This window comes from Polypterus senegalus, chromosome 5 (genome assembly GCF_016835505.1).
Source record: "Polypterus senegalus isolate Bchr_013 chromosome 5, ASM1683550v1, whole genome shotgun sequence".
NCBI lineage: Eukaryota > Metazoa > Chordata > Cladistia > Polypteriformes > Polypteridae > Polypterus > Polypterus senegalus.
Genome location: NC_053158.1, coordinates 143981397 through 143994478, shown reverse-complemented (window position 1 = coordinate 143994478; position 13082 = coordinate 143981397). Strand labels below are relative to the sequence as shown.

General features: G+C 36.0%; 1 protein-coding gene across 2 annotated transcripts in view; it reads right to left on the bottom strand.

Moving 5' to 3' along the window:
• The window catches only part of exoc2 (exocyst complex component 2), a 301075-nt gene extending 294847 nt beyond the window's left edge, over positions 1–6228 (bottom strand). For both annotated transcript variants that reach the window (XM_039753430.1, XM_039753429.1), the window contains exon 1: positions 6136–6228. The gene's annotated coding sequence lies outside the window, so the exon portion shown is untranslated. The remainder of the gene's footprint in view (positions 1–6135) is intronic.
• Between the last annotated feature and the right edge of the window lie 6854 nt (positions 6229–13082).

Here is a 13082-nt window from a genome sequence, read left to right as displayed (position 1 = left end):
CAACTCAAAATTATATAATCGGGCACATCTATCTCATTTAAAAATTGTCCAGAATGTTTCCAGGGCAAGACCTAAACTGCAAACGCTGCAATCAAGTTCCAGTCACAATGGGTCACATGTTTTGGGCCTGCACCAAATTAATATCATTCTGGACCAAAATCTTTAAATAACTTTCAGACAGCCTTGGTATCACAATCCCTCCTAACCCATTAACAGCTGTGTTTGGTGTTCTTCCAGATGGGCTTAAAGTAGAGAAGGACAAACTGTAATTGCCTTTACTACACTATTGGCATGTATACTTATCTTGCTCAACTGGAAGAATCCTAACTCTCCTCTTTTAAGTCAGTGGGTAACTGATGTTATATACTATTTGAAATTGGGAAAAATCTAATTCTCACTTAGAATATCTGTGCAGAACTTTTTCAAAACCTGGCAGGATCTAATCAATAACATTTAAGAATAAGCTTTTAAATCACTGAGGAAGCAGATTCTCTCCCCATTTCTTTTTCTTCTCCATTCATCTTTATTCACTTATTAATTCATCTATTTACTTATTTTTACTAGCTTTAAGTTTTACTCTGCTGGCCATGCTCTCTTTCTCAGGGGTGGAGGTTGATTTGTTTTCAATCCAATTTTTCGTAAAAATTGATCTACTTGTATGGCATGTTGGGTGATTGCAATAAAATAAAAATAAAATACATTGCTGCACCACAACACAACTCTGCTTGGGACCATAAAGTAAAATGGGACGGGAACTTCCACCTGCAGCTAAAATCACTTTAGTATGTGAGCAATTCTCCACACTAGTGGAGTGCCATATTACAGAATTACAGAATTTTCACATAGCAGTAGACATGCATGATGCTGCTGTCAAAAACTCTTGATATCAGGCAGCAAAATCTACGGCAAACTATAATCCATGAATGTAAGCGCAACTTAAGTCTATGAATCAAAGAAAATCTAAAGCATTAACTTCCTCTGTTTATTGAAAAATGTAACACATATACTGCAGACCTCTAAAAAAGTTGATGAAACAGAGTTGAGAGATATTCAGTGAGGTATGGAAGTTTTCACATATTACCTTCACATGGGACAAAAGGCACAAATTTTAAATATTTGACTGCTCTAGTAGAAACCAAATAATATTATACAATGATATACTGTACAATACTGAACTATAAATATTTTAACCACATTTACCTTCAGAATTCTACAAATAGTAAACCCACAAACATTCAACCAACATGTTATGTCTTGTTCACATTCACCAGGGGCCTCATGCATAACCACATTCACCAGGGGCCTCATGCATAACGCCGTGCTTAGTATTCGCACTATAACATGACGTAAGCACAAAAGCGAAAATGTTCTTACGTACAAAAAAATCCAGATGCATAAATCTGTGTGAACGCCAGCTTCTACGTTCTTCCACTACATAAATCTCAGTCTGCATGAAAATTAATGCACGCACCTGCTGCCCCACCCCAACTCCTCCCAGAATTATGCCTCTTTGAATATGCAAATCAATATAAATAGCCCTTAAGCTCAGTGTTCTATGAAAAGCCAATGGCAAAAGCCCGAGGGAAAATAGAATTTCAGCGAATACCAAGTGGAGGCAAGGAAAAACTTACTATTTGTTGGTTGAAACAGTGGTATAAACAACAAAATGAAGCTGATTGAGTGACATAGTGTGTCAGAGAAACTCGAAAGCTCAAGTTCACAAAGTCGCATGGTGCCCAAAAGAAAAAAAGAAGTTGTCAGATATCAAAGTCGCCGTGAATAGGCGAGTTGTAGCCCACCATCTGAGTGTCATATGAAAGCTTATTAAGGTACAGAGGGAAAAAAAAGGCAGTGGGGGGAAAAAGCACGAAATGTCAACTTTAATCTCGAAATTTCCATTTTAATCACGCAAGATGCTTGCTGCGACATGTGCGACCTTCAATGAAATACTTTATTGTTGTCTTTCAAATGTACTAACCTCCAATTCCTGTCCTTACTTTTCTTTCTCGAAATACCCAATCACCATACAATCAGCTCTGTAATAGACATTAAGCCATCTGTAAGCTTAGAACGCTGATTCTTCAAAACTTTTAAGGAACACTGAAATATCTCCGTAGTCCAGGAGTTTAATTATTCTATCCATGTATCCTTCCAGTGTCACGTCAGCACCAGCAAGAATACAGTGCGAGGCAGGAACAATCCGTGAACGGAGCACCAGCGGCTCACTAGCGCTGCAGCACCATGGCCTTGCATGTTTAATTATTAACAATATACAGTGGTGTGAAAAACTATTTGCCCCCTTCCTGATTTCTTTTTCTTTTGCATGTTTGTCACACAAAATGTTTCTGATCATCAAACACATTTAACCATTAGTCAAATATAACACAAGTAAACACAAAATGCAGTTTTTAAATGATGGTTTTTATTATTTAGGGAGAAAGAAAAATCCAAACCTACATGGCCCTGTGTGAAAAAGTAATTGCCCCCTGAACCTAATAACTGTTTGGGCCACCCTTAGAAGCACTCTGGTGGAATTTTGGCCCACTCATCTTTGCAGAATTGTTGTAATTCAGCTTTATTTGAGGGTTTTCTAGCATGAACCGCCTTTTTAAGGTCATGCCATAGCATCTCAATTGGATTCAGGTCAGGACTTTGACTAGGCCACTCCAAAGTCTTCATTTTGTTTTTCTTCAGCCATTCAGAGGTGGATTTGCTGGTGTGTTTTGGGTCATTGTCCTGTTGCAGCACCCAAGATCGCTTCAGCTTGAGTTGACGAACAGATGGCCGGACATTCTCCTTCAGGATTTTTTGGTAGAGAGTAGAATTCATGGTTCCATCTATCACAGCAAGCCTTCCAGGTCCTGAAGCAGCAAAACAACCCCAGACCATCACACTACCACCACCATATTTGACTGTTGGTATGATGTTCTTTTTCTGAAATGCTGTGTTCCTTTTACGCCAGATGTAACGGGACATTTGCCTTCCAAAAAGTTCAACTTTTGTCCCATCAGTCCACAACGTATTTTCCCAAAAGTCTTGGCAATCATTGAGATGTTTCTTAGCAAAATTGAGACGAGCCCTAATGTTCTTTTTGCTTAACAGTGGTTTGCGTCTTGGAAATATTCCATGCAGGCCGTTTTTGCCCAGTCTCTTTCTTATGGTGGAATCGTGAACAGACCTTAATTGAGGCAAGTGAGGCCTGCAGTTCTTTAGACGTTGTCCTGGGGTCTTTTGTGACCTCTCGGATGAGTCGTCTCTGCGCTCTTGGGGTAATTTTGGTCGGCTGGCCACTCCTGGGAAGGTTCACCACTGTTCCATGTTTTTGCCATTTGTGGATAATGGCTCTCACTGTGGTTCGCTGGAGTCCCAAAGCATTAGAAATGGCTTTATAACCTTTACCAGACTGATAGATCTCAATTACTTCTGTTCTCATTTGTTCCTGAATTTCTTTGGATCTTGGCATGATGTCTAGCTTTTGAGGTGCTTTTGGTCTACTTCTCTGTGTCAGGCAGCTCCTATTTAAGTGATTTCTTGATTGAAACAGGTGTGGCAGTAATCAGGCCTGGGGGTGGCTACGGAAATTGAACTCAGGTGTGATACACCACAGTTAGGTTGTTTTTTAACAAGGGGGCAATTACTTTTTCACACAGGGCCATGTAGGTTTGGATTTTTTTTCTCCCTAAATAATAAAAACCATCATTTAAAAACTGCATTTTGTGTTTACTTGTGTTATATTTGACTAATGGTTAAATGTGTTTGATGATCAGAAACATTTTGTGTGACAAACATGCAAAAGATTAAGAAATTAGGAAGGGGGCAAATAGTTTTTCACACCACTGTATTTTGCTGCATTTCATTTTAAAAATGATATCGTCATCATATGTAAATACGCTCTTTATAATGTGGCTCAGGTTGTGCAATAATATAACTATTTTCAAGTTTACAGTGAGGTAATTGTAGTTATTAGTACAAACAATTCTACAATGAGCACTGGATGGACTGATTGAGTGCATTTAGAGTTCTTGGGATGAAACTGTTTCTGAACCACAAGAGCAGTTCAATAGAAAGCATGGCTGAGGCAGCGTGTGCTTGATGCTGTATACCGATAATTCTCTTTCCGATCAGCTGCTATACAGCTGTGATCCACACTTAGATACAGTGATATAAATACACCAAGTGGTGCAGTGAGAGTAATATGAAAAAAGATGAACCTATGTGACAACCCCTAAAGGAAGCAGCTGAAAGAAGAAGAAGAAGGTGCAGTGAGAGTAACAATGCTAAAGTAGTTATGGTATTTGGAATAGTATATCCATTCTGTGGACCACTATATTGTTACAGGTTAATTACAATCAGATCCATTAAACTAATAAACAATATGCGGTTAATTTCAGTGTATTTAAAAAGCCGCATCAGGGACGTGGATCTAAAAAAGAAAGGGTAACCACACAGGAACAGTAGCACTGCTTTGATGCTGGATGCCACCAGTCTGCAAAACCGAGCGCAGAACTTGCATACGGCAGGGTATAAGCTACTGTGGAAATGCGCGTGGCTTTAGACATCGCGATTTGAACGTGGAAACATTCTTATGCAACATTTTTGTGCGTATGCACCATTTATACATGAGGTCCCATGAACCTAGGCATGTAATGTAGAACATTGCACTGGTTACACTCCATTATTGAGTTATAATGACCAGAAGATCCTAAACACTCTGACCTCTCTGTTTCAACACTGCTTTAAGGCAGGCACAGGGTTTTTAAGTAATCAACAGAAGTTGAGACACCTGTGCAAATTGTTTACTTCAACTTGAAAGGCTTAATTTACTTTAACTGCTGTAGAACAGGTTTAGGTTGTAACTTATTAGAAGAAGGCCTATTTGTAATATTCTGAAATTTCCTTTTTTTCAGTTTTTGCTAACCTAAACTTTAAAATATTAAACTGGGAGTTTACTGCTTACCTTTGTCCCCATTTAGGTCATTCTTTGAATTTCAACTGATTAAAGCTGAAGAAAAACCTTTGATGGGTAGTGTATAAGGCCCCTACTTTTCTACGAATTATATATCTCCATTATGGGAACTGGCATGGACTTATTTTTTGTTACTTATTCATTTTTATTCTTACATAATTTATTTTTTCTTTTCTTGTAACTATTTCTTTGACATTTTGTAAAGTACTTCGAGCTATAACCTGTGTATAAAAAGTGCTATACAAATTACTGTTATTATAATGGTATGTTCTTTGAAAAGGACTATAGAAAAATATACTATATTATGTATATTCATTACCTACTGACACAACATAAGCTTTAATTTATTATTTGGGGTGATATCATGTGAGGCACGGTTTACAGTATACAGCAAACAACACATAGTAAAACATTGAAAACTAAGGTAACTACATATGCTACATAGTAAAAGGTATCAAACACGTATTAATATGTAATACCGACAAAGAAACGAAAGAAAAATGACACTAAGCAAGCCCCATCAAATGCTCTGGTCCATTTCTAGGTGATACGTTCATGGTTCAAAAGAGTTCAATTATAAACTAATCATTTCTAAAGCGCTTGAAAAGCTACAGAAATAATAATTCAACGACGATGTGGCAAAGTCAATCAGTTAATAGTTTTGCAACAAGTAAGAAGCTAAGTAAGAAACTACATTGTCACAGACCACTGTGACTATGAGAAAGACTCTTTGCTCGCGCTGATGTGGAGCTCTGGGGAAGTTCAAAGCGCTATATTGTACTCTTGATGAACAAAAAAACACGACAAACCAATCCTGTAAAAGACAAGCTACTACTGTAACAACTAATGACTGCAAAATAAAAGATTGTGTAAAATACTTTATTAGAAACAGATTAAAGACTTGATCACCAATATTTTACTTTAAAGGAAAGGGCTCGTAGAACACAGGAATGAGCAGCGCTAACGGCCCAGTGCTGTTCCACTGTCTTCAGCACAACACTTCCTCAAGCATCCACCACCAGCACGTTAGCAGCTGTCCAAACAGGAAGCTCACCTCTCCGCCGCCCCGTTAATTATCTCCAGCCGCAAAACACTACGGAAAGCACGAAACACACCACAGGCATTGTTGTTTACAGAAAAGGCGTTCGTTTTCTGCTATTTCACCTTACCGTTGCACTAGCCTGGTGGAGACTCAGCACCATTGACCTCTTTGTAGTCTTCTCATATCAACTTCCAGGTCTAAAGTTCCTGTCAGCTGACAGTTTTGTTTTCAACAACATCCAGCGCCAAGAACGAAAGCAGGAAGAGAGAGGTGGGATAAACTATGACTTTTGGCAAATGATGACCAATCATGAAACAGTTAGGGGCCGCACGAACCCTTTCTCGACTCGCTGATTGGTCAAGTTTCTATCCGGTTCTTTAGAACAAAAGCTGCTGTTCTTACAAAAGCTGCTGTTCTTACAAAAACAGTGTCTTTCTTAGGACGGCATGTGTAAAAGCTGTAAATAAATTAGCATAATGAAGCAAAGGATTCGCAGTTTACTTTTAAAGCAAAGCAAAAATAAAGTGGGGATAATATTGTGATTTATAAATGTGCAGTATTGTATTGCTGTATACAGGTATCAGCTGTTCTGTTATGTCTTCATCTTTATTGTGGTACATGAATGATTTCTGATTTACGTAAGTTAACATGTATATATATTTTTGTTTTATTGTTATGTGATTTTTCTTCTTCAAATACAACGTGTTGTTATCAGTGCTCGCTCCCAACCACCACCAAATACAGAAATGTAGATGCTCAGAACTTACTTCATACCCAAAAGTGAGCTGTGAGGCAACGTCATCTCTAAAGTGCCACTTTGCGCTACGTCAATAAAGTAAACCCCAAGCTCGACAATACAGTTTGTGCGCACACTAGGATAATCCAACACCTGACCATCTTTTTGAAGTGCGAGGAAAATCGGCGTGCATATTAAAAAAAAACATGCGGAGACATGGGGGAAAATACAAATTGACTGGGACGGGTTGTGGGTTTGGAACCCGTGATCAATAAGTCTGCCCTAAAACAACTGTACTTAACGCGTCTTGTATTTCGTTCAAACACCAAAAATAGTTTGTATATTTCTCTTCTGGGGCCAAGGTGATGTAGTGCTGTTGCTTAACAGCTTCAGAGCCCTAGTTATAGTTTAAGGCTCAGTCTATTTAATTGTGGATGTTTTCAACCACACACAGGTTAGGTTGATTTGCACCTCTAAATGTATTACCAATCTAACGGAGTATACCATGCTATGCTATTACCCTGTCCAAAGTCAACACACTCCATACATCCAAAGTAGGCTCACTCCTTTTAATCCTGAAGGTGAATTATGAGGTTTTTTAAATGAATGGATGGCTATGTACAAACAAAATGAATATCCATCTATACATTTTTTTAACATGCTTATCCTTTCAATGTCATAGAGAGGTGGAGCCAATCGCATAGCAATTGGTGCAGGCAGGAACTAACATTAGATGTGGTGCAAATATATTGGGGTGTGTGGGTCTTCATAGGACCATTGCTTGATAAAACGGCATTTCATTCTGGGAAGGGTGCTTTGCATATGAACTTGGTTCTTTCTACTCCGAAAAACTAACAAGTAAAACAAAGTGAAACTTCTAATGTAAGGCAGGCTACCTAGCAGGACACTAACAGATTTAGAAAACCTGTGTTATTGTATGCAACAAGAATACTTTTAAGTTCATGGTTTATTAATGTTTCACAAATCTGTTACCTTTTATCCATGGTTATTTATTGTATGGTGCCTGTCACTAATCTAAATAAATAAAATTTCTTTCTGGAACCTTCATGTGGATGGATTTTTTGGGAACCAAGGTACCTCTATAGTACTGCAATGAAAAAATGCTCTGGCGCCTTTATTTTTAAGAGTGTATCTTTTCTCGTCCTTTGCACTTTCTCTTATTCTTCTTATCTCTCAGTTTCCAGTTAGATTCCTTGGTTGACAGATATCCCATAGAAATTTTGACAAAGATAAACAAAGGGATAAACCTGTAAAACTACTCAAAATTCACAGTGGGTTTACTTAATTAAAATTTATATGTGAATTTATTAGGACAATTTCTATATTTGTTTTGAAATAACACAACTAAATAATGCTTCCAAGAATAGGGGTAGCAAAAAAACCTCAAAACACACTTTGTAGCTGTTCCAGTTAGTGTGTGTTGTTGATGTTTAGGGTTTTGTCCTTTCCTTTCCTTTCTTTTCACTTTGTTTTTCATAATTTCTTTTTTTTCTCTGTATGTTTTCTGACGTTTTCCTTTTTTCCCTGTCTCATTTTCCTTACTAGTTTTTTACTTGCCTTTTTTATTATTAGTGTACAATTCAATGCTTTGGCTCCTAAATTAACATTTAAATATATATCATTCAAACTTATGTGACATGGTTTTTAATGAAGCAGTCATTTTTTCCATAATGACATTATGCCATTTTGAATTCTTGGATTTCCTGTTAAAAGAGGATGTGTCTTCTTAAAGATGGTCAGAGCAATAAGAATAAATAAAGGATTTCAACATTGTGAGTGGTGTTGATTACTAAATACTCAGCAAACAGAACAATGGATATAGTACAACAATGTAACTCATTTCCTAAGACATTTTATTAATGGCTTTTTGCAAAAAGTGATAAAGAGTTGGGTAAGGCTAAATAGCATTATATTAAGTATATGAGCCATCCATTGCACAGTGTGAGTACCTGATAGTATAAGTAGATAACATTTTATGATATATTTTACATTTTGTGAAGTGCCCACTATAATTAACTTCATTTTGAATAAGTTGTAGAATTTTGTGGCGTTTTATTATTATTGTTGTTGTTGTTATTGGTATTGTTATTACTGTATTAGGTATATGTTGTTGTTATGGTTAGATCTCAATCCAGAAATCTCCACAAAGTAGTCGATTTTCTACTCTGGGTTTACTTATGGGAGGGCCCCAGTTGGGTGTGTTCATACTGACAACATCCTGTCTGTGGTTGCTCATGAGCAAGGAGTAGCTTTTTCAGGATGCCAAAATGGTCACCTCAATATTACAGTTGCAGAAAGTAAAACTCTAGCTATTTTTATATATTGACACTGTGTAGCTTTTTAGAATATCAGGCCTTTATAAAGACAGTGATATGGCGCTTTAAAGGGTAACATCTGCCAATTGTATAGTCCTTCTGGTAGACCTCAAAGCTTTCTTGATTAACAAAACCAGTCATATAAAGTAAAGTTTTGCAAATATTGGTGAAAAAATGTATAGTATAACTTACAGCAATTTTTTTGAAATCAGTGTTAAATGGAGCATTATTAATTAACTCTTAAAGAGCAATAACAGTCTTCCATTGTCAAGTAAGAGTAAATGGTAAAGAACTTTTGCTTCTAAACAGTGAAGTACGGTCAATCAGTGAAGACGTTTATAAAACAATTGGAATGTTAAATTGAAAGTAAATGATTTAAGTATCCTGAGTTATGCTGATGATCCCAAATGAACTAATTAACAAGTTTATTTATTTTTACGATTACTGAGATGTTACAATCTAAGTGAAGATGCAGAATGCACCATTCTGTAATCAAGAAAAAAAATGTTATTTTGTCCATTTCTTAATCCTGTGTATTCAAATAAATGTTTGTCTGGATTGGTTTGTGGCTGGGGCAGAGTCTATCCAAGCTGCACTGAGTGCATAGTAGGTGTTGTGTCTCATTTTGTAACCGGTGCCTAGAGTATTTATACAGAATTAATACCATGGATATAAACATATTTTAAAAGAGATGATCGGGGGCTTAGTCTGAGACAGGCAGAATGACAGTAAAATGACAATTGTCCAATCCCAATACACAAACCATGAATGGTGTCATAAAATGAGTAGAAAATCCTGACTCCAAGTCTTCTTGGTAACATCTTTTAGCAACCTCCCTAGACAAAAAAAGAAAGAGACTATACAGTGCAAAATTGGGTTAAAACTAGGACAGTAAGCCATGAATGACACAATTTTTCAATATGATACCTCTACGTCACACAACTGGCAAGAGATATAGTGACCATGAACTGTGACCATGCAAAATGATACAAAATGGTAGCAACCACCCCAAAAAAGAATACACAGTGGTCTCACAGTGATCTCACTCTCATAATGCTAAAAAAATAATGGCAATAATAAATTGACTGTTAAAACATGCAAAAGGAAAAGTGCCTGTCAAAAAATTGATAATCCATAACAGCTGCATATATGAACTACTGTGCCAGGACACACATATATACTTACACTGAGTCAGTTTAGAGCTATCAATCAGCATAACCTATACATACAGAATGTAGGATGTGGGAGAAAATCAGAGCACCCACAGAAAACCCATGCAGACACAGGGAGAAAGTGTGAAACTCCTGATAGATTGTCAACGGCCTATAATTTGATTCTGCATACAACATTGTAAAGTGAATTTAAAATGGTTAATGCTATTCTATTTACTCTATGTATGCATCTGAAAGTTGCAGGAGAGTTCCTATGCACGTTCCTCATCATTTGGTACAGTTAATTCAGTCACTTGTAATATCCCACTAGTGTTTTTTTTTTCTCTTAACACACATTAAGATTTTATTTGACTTCTCCAGTTATGTTTTAAAAGAATCAAAAAGATATGAACTTAAAATCTTTGATTTGGAGTTTAAGAATTCAATCAAGAAGCTAACCTGTAAGGGCACATATTCAAAAAGTCATCATCTAGGAATAGTGAGTATAGACACTAGGAGTCCTGTTGAAAGGATTGATCTGTTACTGCCAGCTTGTAAATATTCAGTGATGCAGGCTCTATAATAAAAGTTGCAAAAATATATGACTAAGCAGAGAGGACCAAATATTGTGAATAAAAAAAATCATTGTTTCAGTGGTAGTAACTGTGATTCAGTGAAGATAATCAGAATTCTGTCTTGAGTGTGAGTGAAAAAATCAGCAGCATAAGTCAGATGATATGTGTTTAAATGTTTCATTAATAAACAGACATAGAAAGGGAAATCTCTGTTAATTACGCAGGAATGATTGACCTTGGAGTTATAAAGATGATCATAATGTATGCACATGTTGGGAAAGACAGAAAAAAACTAGGCATACACCAATTATTATCTTAGTTGCAATTATACTGTATACTTTAGGTTAGCCAATTTTTCCAAGTACAATTACAGAGCCAGTCTCCAAGATCAGCTTCTTTTGTTACTCCTGCAGTGTATTTTTGAGACTAATGTGACATTTGTAATTTCTTTTTACTTTTCCAATTTTCACTTTTCATTTTCCATATGTACATATATATATATCATATATATATATATATATATATATATATATATATATATATATATATATATATATATATATATATATATATATATATATATATATATATATATTCCATATACTATGGAGTTGTATACTATGGAGTTGTGGAGTGGAGCAAATATTAATAACCATTGACACCAAACTCATTTCTCATGTTGCAATTAGGCTGCTTTTGTATTTCATTTTCCATTTCCATTCATTTGTTTTAAAGGGTTAGAAAATGTGTATCACTGCACAGCATCAGAAGTGGAAGTGGATTATAGTTTGTAAGACCGTTGAATTTTGTTGTTTATTTTTCTCCTTTATTTTTGGTATGTTTAAACAGGTATAAGTAGTACATTAGGTAAGCTGATTTGTATATTCCAATAAATAAACTGAAGTTAGGTGTTTTACTAAATGTTTGTATATCATGGGCACTGGAGAGCAGCGAAGTGATGCATGTTGTTAGCACATGTAAGTAAAAATTACACTGTGTTCAATAAGTTCCTACTATATGTCTTCTTCGGCTTTAAGACTCTCAGTTACCACATTATAGACTTAACTAAATAAAAGGAAATGATTATTTTAGCATGGAGTATCATTGGACAGTATTATTGCAATGAGGTTCAATTAATACTGTTTAATGTAAACTCTAAGGAGGTATTTGGGAGTTTTCTAGGCATGTGCTAATAGAGTGTAGAAAATATCACAATGAAGAAACTATTGTGTGCCTTTTAAAAATGTTGAAAATTAGGATGTGAGCTTAATGTGTCAATATGGAATCCACAATTTTTCTGCTTGTGAAATAATAAACTGTGATGTGATTAGATAATTGGTTGTGACTGCCTATGCCAATGCACCACAGGTGAACCGAATGCACAGTTCATAAATCCTGACCTTCTATTATGGTTTGTTCGGAGTTCTGCCCACAGATCTTTCTTTCTGGTTCTTTAAAGTCTTGATGTGGCCTTCTCTAAGCACTGGCTTATTTTGGGCCCCAGCCATTAAGTACATTTTTAAAGCATTTCTCCTGCACATCTAACCTTCTAGGTGCATTTTATTGGAATTGCTTCTGGAACAATTGTACAATTGGCACAGTTTTGATAATAAAAAGAGCTTTGCTCAATCATATCTTCCCAATTTATACTATGAAGCTGTACAGCTTCAGGTTTTTTAAACAAGTCTGTTTGCTGCTTAGCTGTACCTCCTTATTGGATTCCTTGTTTCTCTGAATTTCTATCTTTCCCTCCTCTCTGGTTTTAGGTTTGTGTTTTCTTTGGTTTTACGTTTTTGCATTACTTTTTATTAAACGATTCAGTTTCTCAGATTTGAGACCATTCTTTTGCTTTGGTGTTCCTGCCTTTGTCCTTTTGGGAGGTGCCTGTCTAAGACTTAAGGTAATCTGAGTTTTCCTATTATACTTTTAGTAATTTCAGTTTTCCTAGTTTACTTTTTATTTCATGTTATTATCAATATTGTTAGGAGACTGTCTGTTTTATTGTATTGAATAAAATTCATATGTTCTATGTTGTTTTTTTCTTCCTATGTTAGTTTTTTCTTAAATTATAATTTATTAATGAAATAAGTATTAAATTACAGTGCTTGGTTGCTTTCAGTTAAGGTACAAGATAGCTTCATGGAAACCTATCCTAATTAGGGTTGGCCTAATTAAGTTTGTTGTGTTTCTAGGTCTTTTAGTGCATGAGAGCCTCATCTCTGATGTCTTTAATTGCTTACAAAGATTCCTGTGACCAGTGTGTGGCATATTATTGA